Source organism: Tenrec ecaudatus, chromosome X, assembly GCF_050624435.1.
Source record: "Tenrec ecaudatus isolate mTenEca1 chromosome X, mTenEca1.hap1, whole genome shotgun sequence".
Lineage (NCBI taxonomy): Eukaryota > Metazoa > Chordata > Mammalia > Afrosoricida > Tenrecidae > Tenrec > Tenrec ecaudatus.
Window position 1 is genome coordinate 87,783,977 of NC_134548.1, and position 19,876 is coordinate 87,803,852.

At 39.1% G+C, this 19,876-nt stretch overlaps 1 protein-coding gene across 1 annotated transcript in view; it reads left to right on the forward strand.

Annotated features, from left to right (window-relative positions):
* Positions 1-19,876, forward strand: part of SH3BGRL (SH3 domain binding glutamate rich protein like) — a 113,969-nt gene that overhangs the window by 76,994 nt on the left and 17,099 nt on the right. The gene's annotated exons all lie outside the window — the stretch shown is intronic.

Here is a 19,876-nt window from a genome sequence, read left to right on the forward strand (position 1 = left end):
CTACATGGTTGCTTGTTGTAAGACTAGCCTTTAAGACCCCTCACACTATTCTTTCTTATAGCTAAGCAACATCTGATTTCTTCACCTTCACGTATCTTCAGTGATCATTTCATGAGAGCTGATATCGATCATGACAACATCATAAATATTAATTGTTCTTAAATCAGAGCTATGATTATGTGTGAACTCCAAATCCATTCTTTTTTAAGGTTTATATATCTGGATAATCTACTTTACAGGTGGCATTATTAACTTCTTAATAAATTACATAAATAACCTCCATGGAACATTTGGTAATTCTACGAATAATATCCTTAATTTAGCCAATGGTATAGAATTTAAAATACTAGTAAAAATGATAATATATGCAGGAAAACTTTTTAGACAAAAATACACGGAATGGTCGCTTATACAGATTGAAATTTATGTGGCAGAACACTAAGAAAATAACAAGGGTTCCATGGAAGACAATAATTTCATTAACACTCATTCACTAAGGCAAAACGGTTTGTCTGCAAACCCAAGACACACCACAGAAAGCAATGAAAGTAGCAAGCATAGGATAGTCTCAAGTTTTCAATTACTGGGCAGCCCCCAAACTGGAGGCTATTTGAATCAAAATTCAATGACTTCAACGTCCAGGACTTTGGAATAGCTGTCCTCTGCTTCTTCTCACACCAGGATTTAAGTCCGAAGCAGTGTTTCATTTCCTTTTATCTGCAACAGGTGTTTAGGGTCAAGTTCAGCTACCTTAGTGGAGTTTCTAAATTGGAACTTCTAGCCACTCCTCTGGAGAAAAGTGGAATTTTCTACATCCGCAAACAGTTAGGGTCTCAACAACCCAAAGGAGCAGTTCTACCCTGTCCTCTAGGGTTGCTGTGAGTTGCCATTGACTCCATGGCAGGGAGTTTGTTTCGTTTTTGTTTTTGTCGTTAATGGGACCTAGGAACAATGCTGTATGTTTTCAAAAGACAAAAATAAAAAAATTCAGGATCATGAAAGGCAGAAAGCAAATATTGCCAAATTTGCATGAATAGCAACATAGTTCTTTTTAATTAGGGATCTATACTAGAAATGTTCCTTTTCTTTTTCCAAGTACAGGTTTCCCTGCATTAGTTTACTCAGAAATAGAAGTGAAATCACCCTCATAGAGGGATATACCCACCCCACTCTGATAATGAATTTCCATAGACTTTCACTGAACATCATGATAGGAATGAATATGAGAAAAGGCTATAATGCAGGACCTATATCATCTTTTCCCACTTTCCCCCCATAAGATAAACTGCCCTTTGCTGAGGTGAAGATTTGGTTTTTAAGACATGCAACAAAGAAAGTGATAAATGGATCACAAGCATTAAACAGATACATCATAACATTGCTTTGGAGACTAGAAATTATCTGTCCAAAAACCAAATAATTAATTTGACTCCTTCTATTTGGGAATCTGTTCCTTTCGACCAGTGGTTCTCAACCTTCCTAATGCTGAGAATCTTTAATACAGTTCCTCATGTTGTGTTGACCCCACAACCATAACATTATTTTTGTTGCTACATCATAACTGTAATTTTGCTACTGTTACGACTCGGGTGACCTCTGTGAAGGGGTCACGACCCGCAGGTTGAAAACTGCTGTTTAAACAGGCTGACTTCTTCAATAGAGCACCATGCTCAGAGCAAAAATGGTCTGCTGGTCTTTCTGGTTCATTATCCAAATCTAAAAGGAGTTTTAATACCATCTTTTCCTTTTAGTTTTTTTTAATACCAAAAGTGTAAAAATAAGAGAACCAAATCAAAAAGTCAACAAAACAAAACCTTACTGCCATTGAATCATTGCCCGACTATAGGTCACTGTAGAATTGCTCCTGGGAGGTTCCAGGATTGTAACTCTTCACAGGAGTAGGAAGCCCCTTCTTTTTCCCGAGGAACAGCTGATGGTTCCGACCTGTGACCTGGTGGATAGCAGCCCAACTCATGACCACTATGTCACCAGAGGGCAAATGGGTCACATATGAGCTATCCCAACTTCCATAAAATCCAGGGACAAAGCTGAAATACTAACAATATTAGGTCAAATGTTTGAAAATAACATATAAGACTAAGTACAATAAACATTATGAGGATTGTTTTTTAAAAAATATTTAATGACACTAATAACAACTACATTCTATAAAACCCTTAGGATGAATATGAACTCTGAAACATCCACAAAACTATCTCTTGAACTTAGCATAGATTTTTTTAGCCCACGAGTGGGACGAACAACAGAACCATAGTTGAAGGGAGACAATGGTCGGTGTAAGATATGAAAATAATAATAATTTCTCATTTGTCACATTGTATTAGGTTAATTTGCTGCATAAGACCTCTTCAAAGTGTTGAACAGAGTGGTTGCTAACATTCAGGACTAAGGTACACCTGACCCAAGCCAGGCTATTTTCAGTTGCATCATATGCTTTTGAGAGATGGATATTGAATAAGGAAGACCAAAGAAAAATCACTGCATTTGTATTCTTGTGTTGGTGAAGAATGTTGAAAATACCATGGAATGTCAAAAGAACAAACAGATATATCTTGGAAGAAGTACAGTCAGAATGCTCCTTGGAGGCACAGATGGTGAGATTAGTCTCACATACTTTGGACGTGTTATCCGAGCATTCCATAGAAAAGGACATGCTTGGTAAAGTACAGGGTAGCGAAAATGAGGAGGGCCCCCGACAAGAGGGAATGACACTGTGGCTAAAACAATGGGCTCAGACATAAGCATAATCGTGAGGATGGCACCGGGTGCACTCTTGTGTAGTTCTGTTGTACATACAGTTGCTATGAGTTGGAACTGACTCAATGGAACCTAACAACAACAACCCTAGTAATTTGCCTATCTGAATCAGCTTAGACAGAGCAAATGGGATCAACTGATCTTTTTCTCTAAAATCCCATCTTTGGAGGAAAGACATTCTAGGATATTCAGATCACTTGGAGAAGTCTATATTCTAAGGTTAATATATGCATACAAAAAACTTTCAAATTCAACTCTTTTATGAATACTTCATAATATTCAGACAAGTTACTTTACAAGTGTATTATAAAATCAACAGTTCCATTTACAAGCACGTGTATGTTTTAAAATTAAAACTGAATTCTTTAAAAAGTACACACACATATATATATATATTTATAATATCCAGAGGTAAGAATTGTGTATGTATTTTTAATACTTTGCTTAGAAAGGCCTTATCGTATGAAAAACTTAATAGTTCTGGCATAGTGAATTTTTAAAGAAGGAGTTTATAAACAAATTAGAAAAGGAGCAGTCTGTTAACAGAAGGTGCAAAAGAAAATCTTTTTGAAATTCAAAATAGATAGCTCCTAAGGTTGAGAGAGAAGTCTATGGTAGACTCCCACCCACCATTTCTAGCCCAAGTACAGGGGAAAACTTTCATTCACGGTGAGGACTATCTTGTGTGAAGGCCAAGCTCCCAATCTCTAACAATCTGTAAGGTCACTCTGCCTGAATTTTCACTTCTGACATATCCTGTTTTGAAGATGAACAATTACACAGCATTCTCAAAACAACACGAACACTAACAAGTAACTACGTAATTTTGAACTGTTTCATCTAGTTTAACCAATTTTAAAACTACTGAATATTGTTTTTTAAAGGTGGCCACTGATATTATAAAAGCTCCTTTGGAATGGAATGCCAGTTTCCACTGCAGTAGAAGTGTAAAGACATTCTGTATTACTAAAGAGTAACACATGTCAAAACAGGGGAACTATTACTTACACCAACACTGTTCTTGGGTGAAACCATCCCAAATATACGCAATAATTCTGGCAACAACAAATTGATGCAGTGCATAATTAATATTATATATAATATAGTCACTGTTTTCAGTCAATTCTGGCTCATGTTGACCTGTAGGACATGGTAGAACTGCTCCTGTGGGTTTCTGAAGCTGAAAATCATTACAAAAGTAGAAAAATTAATCTCTCTCCTCTAGAAAGACTGGCATGTTTTAATTACTGACTTCATGGGCCAGCAGTATAAAGAGTCAGTTTCTAGTGAGTCAGAGCTCTGTGAAAAATAGAATTTCTTCAACTGCCCAAATCTGGACACAGATTTTTTTGAAAAAACAGAGTATTATTTTCCAGGCTTATTCCGAATCACAGAAAGAACCTACTATGCCAACAGAGCTTCTATTATAAATAATATACATGTGTATTATATTTTGTGTACCCCCACCAAACATGCACAAAACAACATGACATCAGAATGGATCCCCCAAATCTGGAATACCTCTGTCAAAAGCCGTAGCAGAACATCATTTTTTAGAGAATTCTGAGTAACAGAAAACCTAGCCATTAAAGGCAAGCAGGATGAATGAACCACTCACAGCTAAGAAAACATACAAGACTCAGTAAGACTTACTACAGTTTCTGGAGGCCCCAAAGCACTGTAAGTAATTCCAGAAGTGCTTACCCGTGCAGAGTCTTGGAGGATCCATGGAAGTATGAAGTAGCCTAACTATTTGTAATATACCAAATGCAATGACTATTATATAATTGATCTACCTCAAAAGGAGTGGGATCCTACTTCGACAGTCAAAGACGGTCAAAGATACCTCACACAGCTGATTGTGCCTGGACAAAAGTGAAGAATATTGCAAGTGAGGATGCCAATCAAGGAGCAATATGGAAATATCTTAAATTGGTGTTTTAATTATTGTTTTTGGTCAGATATTATGCAGATTTTTCATGAATATTTTAAAACTCTTTCTTACAACAATCTAGTTGTGTGTACCTATTTTATTGTTGTAATTTAAGTATTATCTGTATTAAATAATAAACTGCTTTTCAGTATATCTTTTTTTATACTTAAGATGGTCATTAGGGATTGAACCAGTTATTGTATTATTTGAATCCCACCACTGATTCTCCCCATTTTTATTAAGCCTCTATGTGGGTGAACACAGATTACCCCAAAGGAATTATCCATTTTTTCAATGATTTGTATTTGGGGGATGGCTACTGTACTTGAACTTTTTAGATACCAGATGCCTGTTCTGTTATTAGAAGTGGCCAGCCACTCAGCCACTTGCAGTGTAAATTTGCTATCCTTTGAGACCAAATATTCATGGTGACTTGGTTTTCATTAAGGAAAGTATTACAAACGGGGTCACTTTAGAAGAATAACTTGGAATTCCAAAGGTCTAATCCCAAAACTAAAAGTAATTCCCATTAGCAAAATTAATTTATTTCAAATACCTAATTTCTTGCTAGGCTAGATGTCTTGGGAGTTGCCTAGAGCAATGAGAAACAGCGTGTAATATATTGAACAAGGCTATAATAACAGTAAGGACTGTTGGTGCAGTGGTCTAAGCATTGGACAGCTAAACAAAAGTTTCAGGAATCAATTTTATCAGACACTGTCCAGGAGAAAGATGAGGCAATCTACCTTTATAGTGATTTACTGCCTGAGAAGCCATATAGGGCAATTCTGCTCTGGCCTACAGGGTCATTATGAGTTAGAATAAATTTGATGGAAGTGGGATGCTTTTTAGAATTTCAGTGATTAAAAGAAATAGGCAAGCTATTTGAAAAAAAAATCATATTCTATATATGATACTTTGAGATAACCAACTAGAGATATCAAAAAGGAAATATAGTCAATTGGGGAATAATATATAAACAGGAGGCCTTTTGATATATTTTAGTAATGCCTTACTCTACTTCCCCAGAGGTATTTATCCATGAACACCAAGACTCATAATGACCCTCAAAGGCAGGATAGAACTGCCTCATAGAGTTTCAAAGGCTTTAAATCTTCATGGAAGCAGACTGCCACACCATCTTTTCCATCGACTGCTGGTGGGCTTGAATTAAGTGCTGAGCACTTACCCACTGTGCCACCAGGGATTCTACGTAAGGACATAACCAAGGAGACCTCATGGCGCAGTTCTACCATGTAATGCCCCAAGTATTAGCTGCATAGAAATGGTCTTGGCTTGGTTTATTCTGTCGTTTTGGATGATTATCATCAGAGGCCAGACACCTACAAAGAAAAATTGGTGCAGAGGGTGTCAGAGTAGAACTGTGCTCGACAGAGTTTTCCATGGCTTGAACCACTTGGAAGTACAACTGCATACCTGTTAGGTTTGGCAAATGGGAAAACGTCTTAGACGATTGGAGGACAGGAAGAAAGGAAAAGCTAGGTCGTTTCCTCATGCCCCCATTTATGAAGTTGCCCATGGCAGTGGCTACGTCTCCACTGTGGTGCGCACAGCTCTACCAAGTGTCCCAGTCCTAAGGCTTTGTAACTAGATCTTTAATTTTCCATTCAGCCCTATGCTTTGCTTACAGCTTCTTGCTGATTGCTGCATTGGTTCACAATCTCCTGTTTTTCTTTCAGCCATTCTCACACCTCTATTAAAGTTCTCGATATTGAATTTTCTTGATTGAACTCGGGTTTTTTGTTTTGTTCTTTATCTTTGACATTACTAACATCTGCTCTGGCATGCTTTTGTTGTCTTTTGTGCTTTACCATGGTAAACTGCGTCTCTGACTTTTGCCACTAGATGGTAGTAGCACACGCCACTTTTGGCAACCAAAATTGTTTCCAGAAATTGACAAAAAAAAATACCTTGGTGGCAAGTGAGAGCAGAAAGAACTCCAACTGAATTAGGACTTAGGTTCTGAATTCCAGAAGGTAATTGAACCAAAACCTTGTCTACATAGGTGAGTCTTCCTATACTACATACAGATTTTATATGTATAGTCTTTGCTTTGAGTGAGCTTATGATATGTATTTGAAAACCTAAAACATATTTTCATGAATGATAAATGGATGTGATATCAATATATGACCGATTACACTATGGAAATCTCAGCAGTGTATAAGTTTCTCTTTTTTTCTTGAGAGATATATATGGAAGAAGAATATGTTAATTAAAAATGGATTGACTGAATGGCCAACAAGCTTATGAGAAAATGTGCCCATTTATTAGCCATCAGAGAAATGCAAATTAAAACAACTATGAGATCTCACCTAACATCCTTGATGATGTTAATTTAAAAATTCAGAGAGCAACACATGTTGGAGGGGATGTAGCGATTTAAGAACTCTCATCCACTGCTGGTGGTCTTGTAGATATGTACACAGTGGAAAGCGATCGGGTGATATCTAAATCAAATGGAAATTGAGTTACCTTACAACCCAGCAATGTCCCTAATGGGCATAGTCCCAGAAAAAGTAAGAAATAGACCATGGCCAGTCATCTGCACTACAATGTTCATTGTGGTACAATTCATAATCAAAGAACTGGAAACAATCTAAGTTTCCATCAATAGACAAGTGCATTAGAAAACTGGCATCTACACACAGTGGAGTACTACACATCCCTAAAAAGCAGAGATGAACGCATGAAGCACAACATCTCATGGTAAGAGCTGGAGGAAATGGTGGTAAGTGACGTTAGCCAAGCACGAAGGGACAAGTACAACATAAATCCACTGAGGAAAGGAAATGAAAGTGCAGACCTCACCACGGCACGCCAAGCCTGGAAGGCAATGTAGCCGCATGGAGCAACCCATTAACAGAGAGGCCTATGGGGTCGGCCCCGATCTGAGCTATGCTGACCACCTCCCCAGAAGAATTTTCTATACAGGACAACACTGAAGCTACAGGCTGAGAAGAAGGGCCAGCCTGCCCCACCTACATGGGAGCAAACTAAAAAGGAAAGAGAGAGTGAGGGACAACACCCCATTCTGGCACACCAAGCCCTGAGGACGATGTCCCTGCTCAGAGCAGCTGAGGCACTGAAAGGACTATAGAACTGACAACAGCTCAAGATATGACATCTCCTCATGAGAGCATAGCAATACGGAGGACAACTCTGGGAACATAGTGTGGGGAGTGAATCCAGTCTGACCCACCCACAGTGGGGGGATACGAGAAGGGACCATAACAGGTCATCAATGGCAGCAAAGTCATGAAGCCCATGCGGAATCCTGCAGAGAGATGCCAGACTTGGAGGGCAGTGCCTGGAGCCCCGGCATCAGTGGGAAGATTGTCATAAAGGTCAGCAGACAGACCCAGAACAATGCATGTTTTTTTTCTCTTCTTCTTTCTTTTTAGTGGGTTTTGTTTTTTAGTCCTGTCTTTGTTGTTTCTGTTATGTCCATCTATATAAGAAAAAGCAGTGAGACTGACAGGTCCGGGCTGACTTTGGGCAAGAGAAATTGGGGAAAGGGAGTGATGAGCTAATAAAGTCATGAATCGGAGAACAACTAAGGATCTAAAATTGAGGATGAACAGGGTGTAGAGTTCCTGGAGGGATTGAATCAATCATAACCTAGTTGAGAGGAATTACAGAGAGGCAAACTATTTATAGAGGTATAAGGATAGATGGTTTCATATGTAAATATATTAATAAATTAGAAACTAGAGTATTGGCCTAGGTACATATATTTATAAGGCAATACATTGGGTAGTGGACGGACTTTGAACCTCTACTCAAGTTTTCCCTCAACACAAGAACACTTGGTTCTAGCAATGTAGCATTGGTAATGCCCACCTTGTGGACACGATCATTGAAGACCAACTGAGTGCATAAGCAAATGTAGCTAAGAAAGATGGCAGTGCCCATCTATTAAAAGGTACAGTGTCTGGGGTCTTAAAAGTTTGAAGCCAAGCAAGTGTCAGGGAACAACATGGGAGAAGCACATCAGACTGTGTGATTATGAGGTATCGATGGGGACAGGCATCAGAAGTTCAAAAATAAACAACTTTATCAATGTGAAGGAGAGAGGTCCAGGTAGAGACTCAGAGCCCGTCTGAGGATAATTGGATATTCCAGCACTGAGGGGCCATATGAAAGAGAAGATACATCTAGTGGGCAGTTTAGCACCAATGAAACACATAGCACGTCTCTAAGTTCTTAATCCTTCCTACCCGCTCCCCCACCCCACACACAATATTATGATCTCATTCCTACCTTGCAAACCCAGCTATTCCAGGATACGTGCATTGGTATAGACGAGAGTTTTCAATTCCCAGAATTCAGGGTAGACAAACCCCTCAGAAACAGTAATGGGAGTAACAAATTCAGGTGGGTAGGAGAAGGGAAGGTGGGGGGGAATGGGGAACTGATAGCAATGATGGCAAAATAACCCCCTCCAGGGGGACACATATCAGGATTGTAAGTGAAGGGAGAGAAGTGGTAGTGTAAGCTATGTATAAACAACAATAAATAATATATTAAGTCTTTGCAAGGGTGGCAGGGCAAGGGAGGGAGAGAAAAAAGAGATACTGATATAAAGGGGCTCAAGAAAAAAGATAATGTTTTGAAATTGTTGGTTTTGAAATATTTGCACATATCCGCTTAATATAATGGATGTATGGGCTGTTATATTTAAGAGCACCCAATAAAATGATATAATACTAACCAAAAAGGGAAGGAAGAAAGAGTTGGATTTATGACCCTAGAGAGACAAGGAGAATAAGGGTTCCTGGGGGTGTCCCGTGAGTAGTGAGGTTGAAAGGGAGATGATATCCAGAAGTTCAAGAAATAAGAATGTTTGGAAGTTGATTGTGGTACTAAGTGTCCAACACTGCTTGATGTGATCGAACTATGGAATGCTATGCTATCTGTATTAGCTCCCAATAAAATGGTTTTGCAAAAATACCTATATCAAGTAAAAATTTGTTTGGTTTCCTCCTATATTCTGGAAACCTAGAACCGTGCTTGGAATATAGAAGGTACTCAAAAACTAACTGGAGCATAAAAAATGCATCTTGATTAATTAAGACATGGATTTCCCCCCCCCCATATACAAATATGTTTATATTTGTTGAGTCAGGGTCCAACAAAGAACAACATAACTATTCAGATTAAAAACTTGAGATTGCCACTATTTACAAAAAAGTAGGGGTTGATGATAGAGCAAAACTTTCAATGACACTCATTCCCAAAGGCAAAACCATACATATAAGATTAATACATGCCATAATTAAGCAAGGAGGGCATTAAAATTGTAAATACGTGGTAGTCCCAGGGCACCATTCATTGCCACCCTCAAAGCACAGCATCTGAACCAACCAAAGCCCAATGATCACCAATTCTATAACCTTGGGATAGCAGTCATCTGCTTCTTCTCACACTAGGACATTTCAGCCAAGGGAATATGTCATTTCCAAAAGTCTGCTATAAGTGAGTTTGAGGTCACGCCCATTCACTTAGTGGATTTTCCACATTGAATCCTTCTGGTGTGGCCTATGAAGGATGTTATGCAGCTTCAAAGGACAGGCAGTAAAGTTCCAGTAGTCTGTGACATATGACCTGGATCAAAAATGCCTATACAGAAAGTAGGTCAAAAAGCTCCAATTAGGAGCATAATACCAGGCACATTCTCTCTTTAGGTTTTATATTCGTATTGTCAGGGGTATTTTGTTGTCTCCTCTGAGACAATTTATGTATTGCATTCTGAAGCCAGGCGAAGCTTATATGATTTCCTTTTCTCAACAGTCTTTTAAATTCGATACTATTAGCTAAATTAATGATACTATCAATAGAATTACCTTATGTCCAAGGGTGATGATTTATAATGTTTTCTATAAACAAATTAGAATGATGTCTCTAAAATGAACCATATATATATACATATATGCCATCGATATATGAATGGATTTGGAGCTCACACTTAATTCTAGCTCCAGGCTAGTCCTTAGAACATGGGCATGCTGGATGACTCCCTTCATTAAGAGATCACTGAAGATATGATTTCTATAGCAAAGTAAGGTGAAGAGACCAGATGGTGCTCTGCTATCAGACAGAATAGCATCTGGGGCCTTACAGGTTTCTTTTAGAACCTGAAGCCCTCTAAGTGAAATATCAACTCAGTGCTCGTGGAAGAAGCACACCGGACTGTGATGCAAGCATTGCAAACAATAAAACCCAAATCCCAAAGAAAAAATAGTATCAGAACTTAACTTTTGAACATCCAATTTGCAGAAGGCTATGGATGACAGGAGAATCCCAGAAGCCATTTGCAGAGTCCCCACATGGGGATTCTCCAGTGAACCACCTCTGACGAGAGTTGGGGGGTGTGACTAGCCTTGCTATCATGCAGACAGCACTGTAAAGTTGATTGTGGCAAAATCAACTAGGCAAAAACACAATAGCCTATCATTGGATCTCTTTAAAGTTATTTCAATTTTTAATATTTTTGGCTTTCTCTTGTCTAGACATTTTTTGTTGTTTTTGTTTGTTTGCGTGCTTTATATGTGTTTCTATGCTTGTGTTTTGTAAGAGGTTGCATATGATCTAAAACTAAAGGTATTGAAGGAAGTCATAGCGATATTGAAGGCTTTGGCAAAAAATAAGTTTCCAGGAATTTATGAAACACCAATTGAAATGTTTCAGACAACAGCAGAAGCACTGCAGATGCCAAGAAAATTTTAAGATAGCTACCAGGCCAACAACTTGAAGAAAATCATATTTGTACCTATTCCAAACAAAGGTGCCCCAAGAGAATGTAGAAATAATAAAAAATATTGTTAATATCTCCCAATACATAAGCATTTCCTGACAAAAATTCAAAAAAAATTGCAGCAGTACATTATCAGGGAGCTCTCCGAAGTGAAACTGTATTCAGAAGAGATTGTGGAATGAGGGTTATTATGACTGCTTTCCAATCTATCTTGTCTGAAATCTGAGAATACTGGAAAGATGTTTTCTTGCGTTTTATTGAATATGCCAAAGTATTCAACTATGTGAATCATAACAAACTATAGATGACATTGTAAAAAATGAGAATTCCAGAAAACCTCATTGCATTCAATGGCATTTGTACATAGAACTGGTAATTCTGTTACATAGAACAAGTAATTGTTTGTTTACTTGTACATAGAACTAGTAGAACTGACAGTTCTAACCGAGCCAGGGGGTTTTCTTTTAAAATCAGGAAACTTGCCATAGCTGTATCCTTCCATCACATTTATTCAATATGTATCTGAGCCAGCAGTCCTAGAAACTGAATTATATGAAGAAGGTGACACCAATAGAGGGGGAAGGTTCATTAACAAACTGATATGCAGATGAGGCGAACTTTAAGTATTTACTGGTCAAGATCAAAGACAACAGTCTTAAAAGACTACAGCTCAATGTAAATAAAATAAAAATCTTCGCCATTGAAACAATAAGCAACATAATGATAAACAGAAAGATTGAAGTTATCAAGTATTTCAATGTTATTAAATCCATGATCAATACCTGTAGAAGGACTCATGAAATTAAAGAAAACATTGCATTGAGGAAAGGATAACAATATGTCTTACATACTTTAGACATATTGTCAAGAGAGACCTGTCCGTGGAGAAGTTCCTCCTGCTTGGTGAAGTGGAGGGGCAGTGGAAAAGAGGAAGGTCCTAAAGGAGATGGATGGACACAGTAGCTGCAACAATGGGCTCAAGTATAGGAGCATTTGTGATGATGGCACAGTACCGTGTGCCATTTCATTCTGTTGTGCGTATGTTGGAACGAACTCAATGGCACCTAACAATAACAGCAACAATTAAAACAATGTGTTAGTCAAATCTTCTATAAAAAACTTTTTTATAATATTAAAGATTAAAGATGTCACTTTGAGGACTCAGGAACCCCTGCCCCAAGTCATAGTATTTCCCCTCATATGCATGTGAAAACTGGAAGACAAGAGAATTGATGTCTTTGAATGTTGTCTAAGAATATGTCTTGGAAAAAAATACAGCTAGATGCACATAGAAACCAGGCTGGCTTGTTTCCTGTTATTTAGATCATGGAAGACTTTGGAAAGTGGTTGATTCTCAATGAGATGAGTTGACACAGTGGCTCAAACATATCGAGCATTGTGAGAATAGTGCAGGACAGGGCAGCGTTTCATTCTATTGTTTATAGGGTTGTTATAAGTCATACCTTATTCTTATGACAATAACAAGAAAATAACTATAATTGATGGTCTATTGGTGAGACCTTTTCTAGAAAAGTGAGTAAATTATGAGTGTCTTCCACCTCTAACAAGTCAAAATGTCAGGATCATATCTGTGTGTTTAAAGTAAAGTGAATTCAGAGGAGGCACAGCTCTGATTCCAGTGGACACAGTGTCCTCACATATGGTCACTACAGATTTGGGCTGGAGGCCTGCGTGGCCTTCAGCAACACCAGGTCTGTGGCCAAAGAAGCATCCTTCTTGAGCTTAGCAATCAGGACCTTTGGCCTGGCAGTCACCAGCCAAAGGCCATGATTGGGTTCTTCTATGAGGGACTCACACACACACTGTTTGGCCTTCTTCCATCTGTCCTGGAAGCTGCACATGAACTTTCCTGTACTCTACATCACAGGCCCATAATACTCAGCTTCCACTTGCAGGTGCACATACATATTGGTGCTGGAGTTTGAGGCAGGCCTGATGGTACTTCTTGGTGACCAGAAGGGAAAGTGGAACTAACTGTAACGAGCTTTGAAATCTCGCCAGAATGCCTCTGCGGCTGCCTTGGCCACTCTCCTAAGGAAGCAGAAACCAAAATTGTACAAAACGGGAAATATGTATGAAGAATAAAGGAACACAAGACTGGTAGGAATATTTAAGAAGTCATTCTTCCATAAATAAAACAGAGTGAACTTAAGAATGTGAACAGGGGTGCAGGATAAATTTAAAAGCTATTAAATTTTTTAGATAAAAAATACAACAAAACCCTCATTATATATATATTTACATATGTACATGCCTGTATTTAGACCTCTATAAATGTCCTTTGCCTCCTGGTTCTTTCCTCTATTTCCTTTTACTTTCCTCTTGTTCCACCATCATGTTCGGCCGTCATTCGGGTTTAGTCATTCCTCACTGCTACATTGCCCTTGATTAAGCCCCACTAAACATCCCACGCCCTTCTTTTCATTGATTTTAGTTCACTTGTTGTTCCCTTGTCCTTGAGTTGGTTCCCCCCACCTTCCTTTCTCCCGCGTGCCCTTCTCCCGTATCCCCCCCATAACCATTGGTCCTGTTCTTTTCAACTCCAAATTACTTATCTCACCTATCTTATCTAGATAGACATGCAGATACATTACTAAGTGCAAAAATCAGGCAAGCCAACTAAAACAACAAAGGAAGTCAAAACCAACAAAACAATAACAACCCCCCAAAACTAACAATAACAAAAAGAAAGCCACTGACAAAAATGGAAAAGCCTATAAATCGTTCAAAATATGTATGTTGACCTCTGCGAATTTTATCCAGTCGAGTCCAATGGAGTGCCACAGTCTAACTCCAAAGTCTATTTTTGGTATTCCCTGGGGATTTCATCACTTTGCTCCCCTTGCTGCTTGCTCTGTTGCATGTCTTTCATGTTTCCCCCCCAGCGTGATGGGGTGAATTGTGCACAATTTCCTCACTGTGTCTCCAGTGTTGTCTCCCGCAACGCTAAGGTTTAGTGAAGGACGTCGTGTCTCGTAGTGGTGCCAGACCTATGGACCTCTCTGTTTTGTCTGCTCTGAACAGAAATATTGTTCTTGGGGCTTGGTGGGCCGGGATGTCCTCTCCTCCCTCTCCATCCCTTTTCATTTCTCCCATGTACTCTAATCTGAAACACTCCTCTCCCCAAACTGTAGCCCCAGTGCTGTCCTCTGAAGTACATTTTTCTTAGAGAGGGAGAGTGTCCACATAGTTGGGATTGGGGCTTGCCCCAAAGTCCTCTCTGTTGGTTCCCTAGTATATTCAGGTGTGATGTATTCACATCTTGGCATATCGAGTTGAAGCCTGGTCTCTCTCTTTCTCTCCTGTAGAGATATAATGTACTCATATTTATGTTAAGAGTTAAGGGTGCAGATGGGACATTGGGACTCACCACAAGAACACTTTGTTCTAAAATCTAGCATTCTGTGATGCTCACCTTTCTGACACCATTGCTGAAAACAAAATGGGTGCATAAGCAAATGTGGTGAAGAAAGCTGATGGTGTCCGGCTATGAAAAGAGATAGCATCTGAGGTCTTAAAGACTTAAAGAAAAACAAGCGGCCATATAGCTCAGAAGCAACAAAGCCCACATGGAAGAATCATACCAGCCTGTGTGAGCATGAGGTTTCAATGGGTTCATGCATCTAAGACACAAAACAAAATCATACCCAATGTCAATAGGGGGAAGAGGGTGGCATGGAGTGGAGACCCAATGCCCATCTGTAGACAATTGGACATTCCCTCACAGAGGGGTCACAGGGAAGAGATGAGCCAGTCGGGGTGCAGTATAGCAACCTCACTATCATGACTTCAATTCTACCTTACAAATCCGATTAGACCAGAACATGCACACTGCTACTGACAAGAGCTCACAACACAGGGAATCCAGGATAGATAAACCCCTCAGGGCCAACAATGAGAGTAGAGATACCAGGAGGATTAGGGGACGGTGGGGGGAGGAAGGGGGAATCAATCACAAGGATCATCATTTAACCCCCTCCCAGGGGGACAAATAATGGAAAAGTGGGTGAAGGGCGACAGAGGATAATATAAGATGTGAAAATAATAATCTATAACTTATCAAGTGTTCGTGAGGGAAGGCAGGTGGGAGAGGGAGGGGGAAGAAATGGGGAGCTGATATCAGGGCATCAAGTGGGAAGAGAATGCTTTGATAATGATGATGGCGGCATATGTGCAAATGTGCTTAACACCCTGGATGAATGTATGGATTGTGATAAGAGACGTAAGAGCCCTCAATAAAAGTGAGAAAAAACTAAACAAAAAAGTACAGCGATGGAAGAACACACCAGCCTGTGTGATCAAGTGGTCCCAAAGGGATCAGTTACCAGACATCAAAGAACAAAAAATCATATCATTGACTGCACACCTCCATGATAGGATCGCTGAAGACAAATGGGTGCATAAGCAAATGTGGTGAAGAAAGCTGATGGTGCCCGGCTATCAAAAGAGATAGTGTCTGGGGTCTTAAAGGCTTGAAGGTGAACAAGCGGCCATCTAGCTCAGAAGCAAATAAGCCCACATGGAAGAAGCACACCGGCCAGTGCGATCACGAGGTGCCCAAGGGACCAGGTATAAGGCATCATGCAAAAAAAAAGATATAAGTGTGTGTATGTATGTGTATATATGTGTATATGTATATATGTACGTGTATATATGTATATATACATCATATTAAATGAAGGGGGAAGTGCAGAGTGGAGACCCAAGGCCCAAGTGTCGGCCAATGGAGATCCCCTCATAGAGGGGTTTAGGAGAGGAGATGGGTTAATTAGGGTGTGAGGTAGTATCGATGAAGAACACAGCTTTCCCCCAGATCCTGGATGCTTCCTCCCCCCAACTACCATGATCCGAATTCTACCTTGCAGGGCTGGATAGGACAGAGGCTGTACACTGGTACATATGAGGGTTGGAGGTACAGGGAATCCAGGGTGGATGATACCTTCAGGACCAAGGGTGTGAGGGACGATGCTGGGAGAGTGGAGGGTGAGTGGGTTGGAAAGGGGGAACTGATTACAAGGATCCACATGTGACCTCTTCCCGGGGAGAGGGACAGCAGAGAAGGGGGGAAGGGAGACTCCAGATAGGGCAAGATATGACAAAATAACGATGTATAAATTACCAAGGGCATATGAGGGAGGGGGGAATGGGGAGGGAGGGGGGGGGAAGAGGACCTGATGCAAGGGGCTTAAGTGGAGAGCAAATGCCTTGAGAATGATTGGGGCAGGGAATGTATGGATGTGCTTTATACAATTGATGTATGTATATGTATGGATTGTGGTAAGAGTTGTTTGAGTCCCTAATAAAATGTAAAAGAAGAAAAGAGAAAAAAAATGATTAGGGCAAAGACTGTACAGATGTGCTTTATACAATTGATGTATGTATATGTATGAACTGTGAAAAGAATTGTATCAGCCCCAATAAATTGTTTAAATAAAATTAAAAAAACTAAAAAAATAAAATAAAATAAAAAGATATACAAGGTATAAAAAAAAGTACAGCGAAATCATGGTCAAAATTAAAAAAAGAAATCAGTGAAGTTCAGGAATTTTTTATTGGATAAGCAATACACGGAATGGTTAAGAAGCTGAAAATAATAGAAATATAATATGGAAAGTATATATTTCCTCCCACAAATGAAAACAATGATTATTAGAGACTCTGAATAAAACAATCAAAGCTACCAAAGGCACTATCAAAATAATAAATACAAATGGTTGCAGGATTTTGAACAGATGATGAGAATGTAAACAAGTGGATTCTATTTCAGCCCCATCTGAGTAGTAGTAATTGGATCAAAACCTTAAATTCAAAGAAGAATATTCAACCAATGATAACGCTTATTATTCATTTAACATTTAAATTATGGAAATTATGATTTTTCATGCTTTAATAGGACTCAATTTTGGTTACAAAATAGAATGTAAATCCTTTTGGCATATGATAATGTAATTGCATTGTTGGCAGTTGGGTATGTTCAGGGGAGGTTGGCAATTGTGTCCAATTGAAAAGTTGAAGTAATTCTGTATGGTGAGAAGAAAGATGTATTTTATGATTAAAAATAAAAATCAAAGTTCATAAGCTATGACTATAACTATATTGAGGAAGGAGTGGAGAACAACCTGAAGTCAACAGGGAATGCCTAAAGAAAGGTAGCTGAAGTGGGAAGACTCAAATTTAAATAATCCCTATGTATTCGAATTTAGAGATTTTTAGTTATCCAATGAATGTAGATCAATTAGTGATCTATGAATTTTAAAAGCTGAAGTAATTGTGGTCCCTAAGAAAAATACAAAGGTTTTTTTTTTTAAACTACATCACATGCTGCAGCTGTGACATGCCCTTAGGGTGGTTGTAATTCATACAAGAGAGGAAACACGGCCACGTCTTGCTCTCTCCTCACAATCTTTGTTGTTTGCACCCACTGATGCAGTCATTGCTAATCCTCACTTCTAATTAAGTAAACAAGGAGCCCCGGTGGTGCAGTGGTTAAACGTGGTGCAGTGGTTAAACGCTAGGCTGTGACTGCTGACAGTCTTCTGTTTGAAGCTACCATCCTTCCCCGCGGTATAGGCAAAGATGTGGCATTCGGCTTCTGTATAGCTTATAACCATGGAGGCACTATGGGGCAGTTCCACTCTGTCCTGTAGAATCCCTAGGAGTGGGAATACACTTAACCACATCAGGTTTATATCTTCAACTACAGTGGTGTGTGTAATGAAGAGTCAGTCAAGACTTAATACAGAACACTCAAGAAAGCAATGGAAACCAACATTTTATTCATGAAAATGGAGGTAACTGATAAACTGTTAAGAGTTCTTATGGGTTGGAGAAAGGAAATCAGAAATTAGGCAGGTGATAACTGTTGGTTTTTAAATACTATGTATGTATATTTTCTTATTAAAAGTAAGTACATTGCCTTTTTATATTCCCTCTAGGTAAGTCAATTGTACAACACTTGTTATGAGCCAAAAGAGTAGAATGGGATTGAGTTTTATTTCTTAATTAAAATATCATTTAAGTGGGGGCTCCTACAACTCTTGTAACAATCCATACATCAATTGTATCAAGCATATTTGTACATATGGTGCCATCATTATTTTTAGACATTTATTTTTTATTCAGCCCTTGGTATCATCTCCTCTTTTTTCTCTCCTTCCTCCCCCCACCCTCGTGATCCTTTGATAAATTATAAACTATTATTTTCATATTTTACACCAACCACTGTCTCCCTTTCTCCTTGGTTTCTGTTGTTCGTCCCTCTGGAAAGCAGTATGTAGTATGTGTCAATCATTACTGTCGGTTCCCCCTTCCTCCACTCCACCCCCCACCTTCCCGCTACCCTCTTGTATAGCTATTCCTATTCCCATTCCTGTTCCTAGATTCTGTGTGTCATGAGCTCTTTTATCTGTACCTGTGTACATGCTCCGGTCTAGTCCGATTGAGAGGCAGCACTGGGATGATGATAGTGAGGGGTGAGGAAGCCTCAAGGAACCAGAGGAATATTTTGTGTTTTATAGGTGCTTTACTGCACCCTGGTTGATTCGTTCCTTCCCTGTGACCCCTCTGTGGGCGGATGTCCCATTGTCTACAGATGGGCTTTTTGTCTCTGCTCCGAATCTCTTCATTCTCAACAATATGTTTTGTTTGTTATGGGTCTTCTTATGTCTGTTACCTGGTCCCTAGGAGTCTTAAAATAAAGCAGAGATCCATAGTTTTGGATGAATTTCTTTATCTGTTAGTCTGCCTAAAAACAGTTTCCTCAAGTGTTAAAGGTCAGTGTGAAAATTGGAAATAACTCTATAGTTACACAGTAAACCAATTGTGTGTGTCATACTGCAGAATATCAGGTGAAAATGTGAACAAAACTTACACATGTAGGAAAAGATTCATTCAGGATAGGTGTAGCTAATGTTGATTATATGTCATAGTCAAATCTGGACAAGATTATGGTTCACTTTTGAAAAATTTTGATGACATCAGGGATGACAATCAAATCCAAGAATCTCTTGGATCCTTGGGTTTAAATTTCTCTTTTTTATTAATTGGGAAATATACATATATCAAATCATCCCATAGTTCAATCACATCTAGCATAATTGTACATTTGCTGCCACAATAAGTTTCCTAATATTGTTTCCATATGGACTCCTTATCTCTCTTTAGATCCCTTAGCTCTTGATAATGTTGACTGATCATATTTTATAAGCATTTCACTTTCTTCCTCAAAATATCTCAAAAGTTCCCATTCTTTTGGCTTGCTCTGTTCTAGGCAATATCTGATCTACCTTATGCTCCAGGCACACTTCTATCTTAATTAAGAATGCAAGAGAGGCGCGTGCTGCTGGGAGTTGTTTGGAGGTTGGCGG